Below are 9,700 nucleotides of genomic sequence, written 5' to 3' on the forward strand. Positions count from 1 at the left end.
GTTTCATTATCATTGAATAAATGTTGAAGTACACAAAGTCGAAACCAAGTAGAGAAGGAAAATATATACAAATCAAAAGAGAGTCCTAAACATTAACTTCAGGTTCTCTTGGCGCTTGCCGAAGTCTTCTGTTGCTTTGACCACCTTATCTTTCGCTGCACTTGCTTGATTAATAGACTCGACCAAGGATGGTTGACTAGAAGTGCTTGCGCATGAAACTTTTCAAATTTGCGAAGTCTAATGGTAAAAGTAGCATGAGCTTCAGAGAACTTGGCCATCCTTGACTTTAGCTCTGATAGCTCTTTTTTGAGGACTTTAATTTTGGGCTTCATAGAATTCTCTTTTGATAAATCCTCCGACAGCACTTCTTTGATATCTGATTTAGTTAATTCACATTTTTTAATTTGCTCATCATGATTATCCAAGAGCCCGATCGACTTGTCAAGCTTGATCTGGACACTTTGAAGTTTAGAATCATGGGTATAGATGTCTTCAATAAATAAGCTCAAAGCACTGTGCGTCTCAGCAAGAATCATTGAGACGAGCCTTTAAAATTGGCATTACCGCACTCAGTTATTCTAAAGAATTATTGAGGTAGTCAAGAATAATAGTTACCTTTGCAACAACCACTCGATTAAGACCTGTTGATTGTGGAGCTGAGGTAGCTTCCTTGGCAGTCTCTTCTACTTGAGAAAGAATTGTGCTAACTTTGGGACCAAAAGATAGATTTTTTGTTCCTGCAAAAGAGTAGACCGATTATGCTTCAGATAAGTTGTCAAAGTTGAAATTGACATCATCAAAATTTAAGTCTCCAACCTTAGGTGAAGGAACATTAAAAGAAGGCTCAACTTCATAGTCAATTTGAGGTTGGGTGATTGTTTGATGAAAAAGAGTGAGAGATGATGAAACAGCATCTGCTGTAGTTGAAAACCAAGCCAAACTTATCCCCAACTTGCAATGAGTTTCTGCAACACTTGGAAGTGGCATGTAGCTAATTTGATAGAGATAAAAGAAAGCATGTTAATACATCGACATGGGTTAAGAAATAAAAGGTCGATATATAAAAACTTACTCGAGGAAACCTGTTAACACCTGGGAAGTTGTTGCGGATGCAATACCCAAAGTGATTATAGAAGGAAGGTGATAAACCACTATTTTATGGTTTATCTTGTGCTAATTTGAGTGGTTTTTATCAAGTCTTTGCTCACTTATTCATATGATTTGCATGGTTTTACAAATCTTTCCTTATTCTGTGATATAGTTGAAAACATGTTTCCTAGACCTTTAAACTGTTAATTTTGAATACCCTTTATTACCATTCGATGCCGTGATTTGTGTGTTAAGTATTTTCAGGCTTTATAGGGCAGGAATGGCTTAGAGGATGGAAAGGAATCATGCAAAAGTGGAAGGAATACAAGAAACTGAAGGAACTGCTAAAGCTGTCCAACCTGACCTCTTGGTACTAAATCGACCATAACTTGAGTTACAGAGGTCCAAATGAGGCGGTTCCAGTTGCGTTGGAAAGCTAACATCTGGGGCTTCGCAACGACATATAATTTACCGTAGCTTCCTCGAAGATAGGCAACGCGCATGCGTGAATCACGCGTACGCGTGACCTGGAGAAAATTCAATCCACGCGTACGCATGGACGACGCGTACGCGTGACTTTGCCGCGTGCTGGACGTATCAGAAATCGCTGGGGGCATTTTCTGGGCTATTTTTGACCCAATTTTCAGTCCAAAAAACATATATTAGAGGCTATAAAGTGGGGAAATCCATTCATTCATCAACACAACATTCATAATACACAATTTTAGGTTTTAGATGTAGTTTTCTAGAGAGAGAGAGGCTCTCTCTTCTCTCTTAGGTTTTAGGATTTAGGATTTCTCTTAGCTTTAGATTGTTTCTCCTCAATTCCAGGTTCAATGTTCCTTTAATTTATGTTCTCTTCTACTTTTATTCATTCTATTACTTTAATTTGTTTATTTTCCCAATATTGATTTATGAACTCCATGTTAGAATTGAATTTATATTTAATGCAATTTGAGGTATTTCAGATTTATGATTTTAATTTAGCTTTTTACGTTCTTAGCTTGAATTGATTAATTGGTGATACTTGAGTTATCAAACTCCCTTGTTGATTGATAATTGAAATTTACTGGTTGATTTGGATCCCTCTAAAGCTAGTCTTTCCTTAGGAGTTGACTAGGACTTGAGGAATCAAATTAATTAATCCACTTGACTTTCCTTTATTTAGTAAGGGTTAACTAAGTGGGAGTAATGAACAATTCTCATCACAATTGATAAGGGTAACTAGGATGGGATTTCCAGTTTTCATACCTTGCTAAGAGCTTTATTAGTTATTACTTTGATTCCTGCAATTTACTTTTCCCGTTCATTATTCAAAAACCCCAAAAAGATACTTTTCTATAACCAATAATAAATCATACTTCCCTGCAATTCCTTGAGAGACGACCCGAGTTTGAATACTTCGTTTATAAATTTTATTAGGGGTTTGTTATTGTGATAACCAAAACTTTTGCACGAAAGGATTCTTTGTTGGTTTAGAAGCTATATTTGCAACGAGAACTTAATTGTGAAAATTCTAGACCCCGCGAGAGTTCCGTTCGTCAAAATGGAGCCGTTGTCGGGGAATTGCAAACGTGTGCCTTATTATTGGTTATTGTAAATATTTGCTTTTTCGTTTCTTTGTTAGTGTTTCTAGTTTTAGGAGTTTATTTTCATTAATTTCTATTAGTTTTTATTTCTTTTGCTACTATGAATTCTCACCCCTCTGGCTTTAAGTTTGGTTCCAATGTTGTTGTAAGGAATGGAAGCTATAATGAGAACAGGCATCAAGGTTGGAAGAATCAAAGATGGGAGAAGCCACAAGGATTTGATCAACCCTCTTGGCAATAACCCCCTCCAATGCGTTATAACCAACAACCATTATGTGATGCATACCAAGACAATAGTTATGGTGGATCCTTTCGTGACAACCAACCTCCACCAAACTACTATAGTCAAGAGCCATTCCAGGGAGCGTACCAAGATAATGAATATGGTGGACCCCCTTGTAGTTACCAACAAGCCCCATCATATGCTTATGAACTACCTCCCCAACATACCTTTGAACCACCACACTCACAAGTCCCTTTCCACCATTCACCTCCATATGAACCACACCTAGAACCACCACCTCAATATTCACCATCTCCACATCCTTATCAAGAAGAATCACCTCTGTATTATGAGCCCTTTCTCCCAACAAATGAACCCTCCTATCCACCCCAACCTCTATTGGATAACAACACACTCATCTCTAATATCATTGGTCTCACCTCTACACTCCAAAATCTTATATCCCGTATGAACCAACCCTCTACCTCCAATATCCAACCTTCAAGCTTTAGCACACCACCACCCTCCGTGCAAGAATGCCCATATCCATCAATCCAAGAGCAAGATGATCCCAGTTATGCTATTGACATGGAACAAGAGAGAAGGAATCATCTTCGCGAATCCATACTTCATAAAAAGCTAGAGGAGGCCCTAAAGGTAGCGGCAGGAGAAACCCTTGAAGATGAAAGAATATTTGAAGGGAGTTGTCATAGAAAGGAAGACATCAAGGAGGAGTCTGATTTTGTACTAGAGCAAGTGGAGAAAGCCAAAATTACTAAAGAAGAGGAAGTGGTTAAAGATTTAGGAGATGCGAAACCTCCATTTGAACCTCAAGTTATAGAGCCTCCTTCCAAGACGGTTGAATTTGATGTTGAGGAGGGTGTACAACCTCCAAGGCATATCATGGTTGAAGGCATGGAACCAGTTGATCATGAGACAAGTTCAATAATTAATGAGTTTCTACCTATAATTGAACTCTCTTCCATTGAAATAGAGGAAGAGGTTAATGTTACAGAAGCTCGCAAAGAGGTGGAAGTTGCCAAGGAAGAGCACAAGGGAATGGAGCTTAAAATTACCTTGCCAAAGCTGTTGGAGACCTCTCCCCCAAAGCCATTACCATCCAATGCAACAGTCAAGTGGGTAAAATTCTTATCCTTGACCTTTACTTTCCCACTTGAATATGGTTTACTTGAGACAGATGGTCAGCTTAGAGCTCTTTGTGGCTTTAAGAGTAAGAGGGAGATGGTTAGTGGTTGGCAACACAATCCTAGATTCATTGTGCTAGGAAGCTCACGGCTGAATTATCATGGTTGGAAGAATACTAAATTGTATGGGTCTAGGAAGCTGTTTGGATGCCCTAGTGAGAATTCAGATTGCTTACCACCCAGATGGAATCATCATGATCAACTTGAAGACGGGTGTAGAATCAAGATTTGGGATCCGGGAATATATAAGGATCAATTTTGGGAGCTCAAAGCTTGTGAAGAACTCCATCAAAGCTTGAGAAATTTACTTGGTATTGATAGAACTTATTGGAAGTCCAAGCATTGGTAGAAGTTTCAAGACGAGTTCAAGCACAAGCCACCATGACAAGGAGCTCACCAAATGTCCAACTTAAGGACTTTAACTAAAAGTACTAGGTGGGAGACAACCCACCATGGTATGATCGTTCTTTCTTTTCTCTCCTTAGTTTTATTTTAGTGACTCTTCTCATTAGTATTACATATAGTCTGCATTTTCATCTGCATAAAAAAAAGAACAGAAAGTCACGTGGGAACAATGCAGAAAGTGTGCCAATCGCACAAGCATCACCACGCGTACGCGTCCCTCATGCGTACGCGTCATCTGAGAATTTGGCACTTCACGCGTACGCGTCAATGACGCGCACGCGTGACCTGGAGAATTCGACGTAAAAGGTGTATTGGCCGAAAGTTATGCTGGCTTGGTGCTGGAATTGTGCTAGAAGCACAAACCCACCCATGCGTACGCGTCGTTAACGCGTGCGCGTCATTTTCCACTTTTGCACTTCCATGTGTGCGCGTGCCTGACGCGCACGCGTCATATGACATTTTGGCACAGATCCCAAAACGAACAGAGGGTTGTGCGAGCGCCACGATGCCCTCGCGCGAATAGCACAAACATGGTCACGCGTACGCGTGACCGACGCCTACGCGTCGCCCCCCTCAGTGCGCGACCCACGTGTACGCTGGAGTACGCGTATGCGTCATTCGCAAATCCGCACCTGAACCCTGTGCAACCCTGTTTTTCATATCTTATCTTTCTAAATCCTAATTTCTTTCTTCTTCTTTCTTCTTTCTTTTCTTTCTTCTTTATTCTCCCATCTTTTTCCATTCTTTTTCTTTCTTTACTCTTCTCTTTTTCTTTTCCCTTCCATCATATTTTCTTCACCTCACATTCTTCATTACCCCTCTTTATCACCTTCTTCTCAAGGTTCTTTCTTTCTATTTTTTTTTCTTCTTCTTTTTATTATTTATCTATTTTTGCATTATTTTACTTGGTGTTAGAAATCTAATTGGGTGATTGTTTTCTTCCATATTTGCTTGTGGATTATTAGGGAGTTATTTGACAATTATCGCTAATTATTATTTTTGGGTTATTTGCATGTTCAAATTTAATACTTTCCCTATCATATTAAACATGCATACCAAGTGTTTGTGAATAAGCCCGTGTAGCATTGTGCATTTTTAATTATTCTACTCTTCTACTCTAATGCCTGCTTTTCACAAAACCCTTCCTATATTTTATTAATTAATTATAATTGTCAATACAAACGTGATTGTTGGTTTGTTATGAGCGATAATACATTTTGGCTTTGAATGTTTGATCTATGCTACTCATGCCTTTGCCAGCATGCCAATAAACATCTTGCATTTAATTGTCTCAATATATCATGCTATATTTCCATTGATGTCCTAATTACATGAAGTCGCGACCATGTGTTAATGACATTCTTCTTTACCTTAGCATGATTATCACTTGTACTGCCCTCTTCCTTGCTCTATCCCTTTGAATTGCATGTTACCTTTATTTTCTCCCTTTTCAGGCTGGCCACCACGAGGGAAAAGAAAAAGTTTCCAACTGAAGCAATAAACAAGTCTGCCACACAATTTTTGGAGAAAAAGCATCAGTTGGAGCCACCCGTCCACTTGTACATCTCCGCATGCACCGAGGACGGTGCAATCTTTAAGTGTGTGGAGGTCGATACCGACTTCTGTGGGTTAGTTATTTTCTTCTCAACACCAATGTTTTATTTTCTTTGTTTGTTCATTGTTGCATTTGCATGTTTGATTGCATATTTATTTGATTTTCTGCATATTTTACCACTTGGTTGAAGTAATATTTTCTTTTTCAAGAAATTTTTTATAGCATTTCACTAATTTGAATTAAAATTTTTGATAAACTTGTTTGAAGGAATATTATACTGGAACAAGGTTTTAGAGCTCGAACATACAAAACCAGTGAGATTTTGAGCCTATTTGAATTGGTTGCATTCTATCAACCAATATTTTATTTTTGGTGTGTGTTGTTCTCTCTAAAATTGTGATCTTTGTCTTGCTTAATTCTATATTTCTATTGTCTGATGTATGCATGCACTTATATGATTGAGGCCTTTGTTTCACTGAGCTTACATACCCATATGGCCTTACCCTTTCATTATCCTTTGCAAACCAATGTTAAGCCTATTACACCCCTCTGTTCTTTACTTTAGCTCATCACTAACTCTAAGCGGAAAACAATAATGTCCTTAATTTGAATTCTTGGTTAGTTTAGACTAGTGAGAGTGCTCATGAATTAAGCGTGGGAAAAGTGGGTTTGGAAACGTTTGATTTTGGAAATTAAGTATGTTAAACTTCTTTATGAAAATGTGAAAGAAATATTTAGAACATGTTCACGCATTCAATAATTCAATCATATGCATTAGAAAAAACAAAAGAAAAAAAATATAAAAATAAAATAAAAAAGAAAAAAAAGGAGCAAATAATAAACAGGAGACAAAATACCCCAAAGCATAGTTGTCAGAACCGAACCGGTAATCGAACCGGTCAAGTCACTGGGTCACTGGATCACTGGTTCAACCGGTGGGTCACTGGTTAAACCGGTTGACTCGGTACTATGCAAATAAAAAATAAAAATAGTCAAAAATCTAAAATTAAATTTTGAAATACATATTTTTACTAACATTTTAAGAACAATTAAGTCGAATTCTATAAATAACTAATACAAAAATAGACATATAATTAGTTCATACTACTATATAGTATCTTAATTAGACACAATAAGAATAACAATCTATGAATTATATCCAAAGAATAATTTCAAGGTCTAAATATTTTTATATAATTAAATAATTATATAAATTTATTTTTTCTCAGAATAAATAAGTTTTATTTTATTTTTATATTCATTATTATTTTTTATTTTAAAATTAATTAATTTGTACTTCAATTAAAAAATAATTAATTTAAAAAATATTGAGTTAAGTATTTCCATGTATATATATATATATATATATATATATATATATATATATATATATATATATATATTATAGAAAGCATTAGCAATACTAAAGAAACGGGTTAGTGCAGTGGTTGTCAACTTGGTTTTCAATTCAGAAGACCCAAGTTTGACTCCTACACCCCGTAACGTATTTTTCCAAATTTCACAACCCGCATGCTGACGTCAGTGTGACGTTATCGGCACGCAGGTTGACCGTTGACTGCGTTGTTGACTGGACCGGTTCGGTTTTGGTCCGTGTCGATTTTGACCGGTTTGAGCCGGTTTGATCGGTTCGTACCGGTTTTGATCGGTCCATTTCCTTAAGCGGTCAATATACCAAATTGGACCGGTACAAGGTCCGGTTCACCAGTTTTTCGATCAAACCGGCCGGTCCGGTCCGGTTTTTACAACTATGCCCCAAAGTAAATTGCGATAGCAATGCATATGCACTGTACTCAAAATCGGATGCATGAATATATGGTAAACATAGTAAATGGGTAGTTAGATTTTGTATTGTGATTACATGGATTGGCTTAAGTTAGGTGGGAAAAGTTTAAGATAATTAAGGATTCAGATTTTAGTCCACTTGGCCAACTACAATCCTACCTTGACTCTAACCCCATTACAACCCTTAAAAGACCTCTTGATATGTGTATCTGTGCATTAATTCTTTGTTGATTGGTAGAAGAAAAGCAAGCCTTAGAAAGCAAGGTTAGTAGAGAATTGAGAGAGTCTAACCTTAAACACTTGAGTGATTAGAGTATATACACTTCCGGTAAGGGTTCGATGCTCCATTCTATATTTTCTGCTTTCATGAGCTATCTTCTTACAAGTTTACTTGTCTTTTATTGTGTAATTTGAGTTAGTGGAATCTGATTTATGTTTGTCTTGAAGAACTTGTTTACTTTTAACTAAGTAGGTAGAAGCATTTTTGCATGTAGTTGCATTCATATAGGTAGGTTGCATTTCATAAGTTTTACCATTCCTCTTCACTCCTTTATAGCTTCTCTTGAGCTTAGCATGAGGACATGCTAATGTGTAAGTGTGGGGAGGTTGATAAACCACTATTTTATGGTTTATCTTGTGCTAATTTGAGTGGTTTTTATCAAGTCTTTACTCACTTATTCATATGATTTGCATGGTTTTACAAATCCTTCCTTATTCTGTGATATAGTTGAAAACATGTTTCCTAGACCTTTAAACTGTTAATTTTGAATACCCTTTATTACCATTCGATACCATGATTTGTGTGTTAAGTGTTTTCAGGCTTTATAGGGCAGGAATGGCTTAGAGGATGGAAAGGAAGCATGCAAAAGTGGAAGGAATACAAGAAACTGAAGGAACTGCTAAAGCTGTCCAGCCTGACCTCTTGGTACTAAATCGACCATAACTTGAGTTACAGAGGTTCAAATGAGGCGGTTCCAGTTGCGTTGGAAAGCTAACATCTGGGGCTTCGCAACGACATATAATTTATCATAGCTGCCCCGAAGATAGGCAATGCGCATGCGTGGATCACGCGTACGCGTGACTTGGAGAAAATTCAATCCACGCGTACGCATGGACGACGCGTACGCATGGACGACGCGTACGCGTGACTTTGCCGCGTACTGAACGTATCAGAAATCGCTGGGGGCAATTTCTGGGCTGTTTTTGACCCAGGTTTCAGCCCAAAAAACACATATTAGAGGCTATAAAGTGGGAGAATCCATTCATTTATCAACACAACATTCATAATACACAATTTTAGGTTTTAGATGTAGTTTTCTAGAGAGAGAGGCTCTCTCTTCTCTCTTAGGTTTTAGGATTTAGGATTTCTCTTAGTTTTAGATTGTTTCTCCTCAATTCCAGGTTCAATGTTCCTTTAATTTATGTTCTCTTCTACTTTTATTCATTCTATTACTTTAATTTGTTTATTTTCCCAATATTGATTTATGAACTCCATGTTAGAATTGAATTTATATTTAATGCAATTTGAGGTATTTTAGATTTATGATTTTAATTTATCTTTTTACGTTCTTAGCTTGAATTGATTAATTGGTGACACTTGAGTTATCAAACTCCCTTGTTGATTGATAATTGAAATTACTAGTTGATTTGGATCCCTCTAAAGCTAGTCTTTCCTTAGGAGTTGACTAGGACTTGAGGAATCAAATTAATTAGTCCACTTGACTTTCTTTTATTTAGTAAGGGTTAACTAAGTGGGAGTAATGAACAATTCTCATCACAATTGATAAGGGTAACTAGGATGGGATTTCCAGTTTTCATACCTTGCTAAGAG

At 37.1% G+C, this 9,700-nt stretch overlaps 1 long non-coding RNA gene across 1 annotated transcript; it reads right to left on the bottom strand.

The window, feature by feature from the left end:
* LOC140178134 (uncharacterized) lies at window positions 1–1,784 on the bottom strand. The gene is made up of 3 exons (XR_011870379.1): window positions 1,073–1,784; window positions 817–991; window positions 1–737 (listed from the first exon to the last, which is right to left on the bottom strand). It is a non-coding gene; the product is annotated as an uncharacterized lncRNA (long non-coding RNA).
* Between the last annotated feature and the right edge of the window lie 7,916 nt (window positions 1,785–9,700).

The sequence above is a fragment of the Arachis hypogaea genome, chromosome 13 (genome assembly GCF_003086295.3).
Source record: "Arachis hypogaea cultivar Tifrunner chromosome 13, arahy.Tifrunner.gnm2.J5K5, whole genome shotgun sequence".
Classification (NCBI taxonomy): Eukaryota; Viridiplantae; Streptophyta; class Magnoliopsida; order Fabales; family Fabaceae; genus Arachis; species Arachis hypogaea.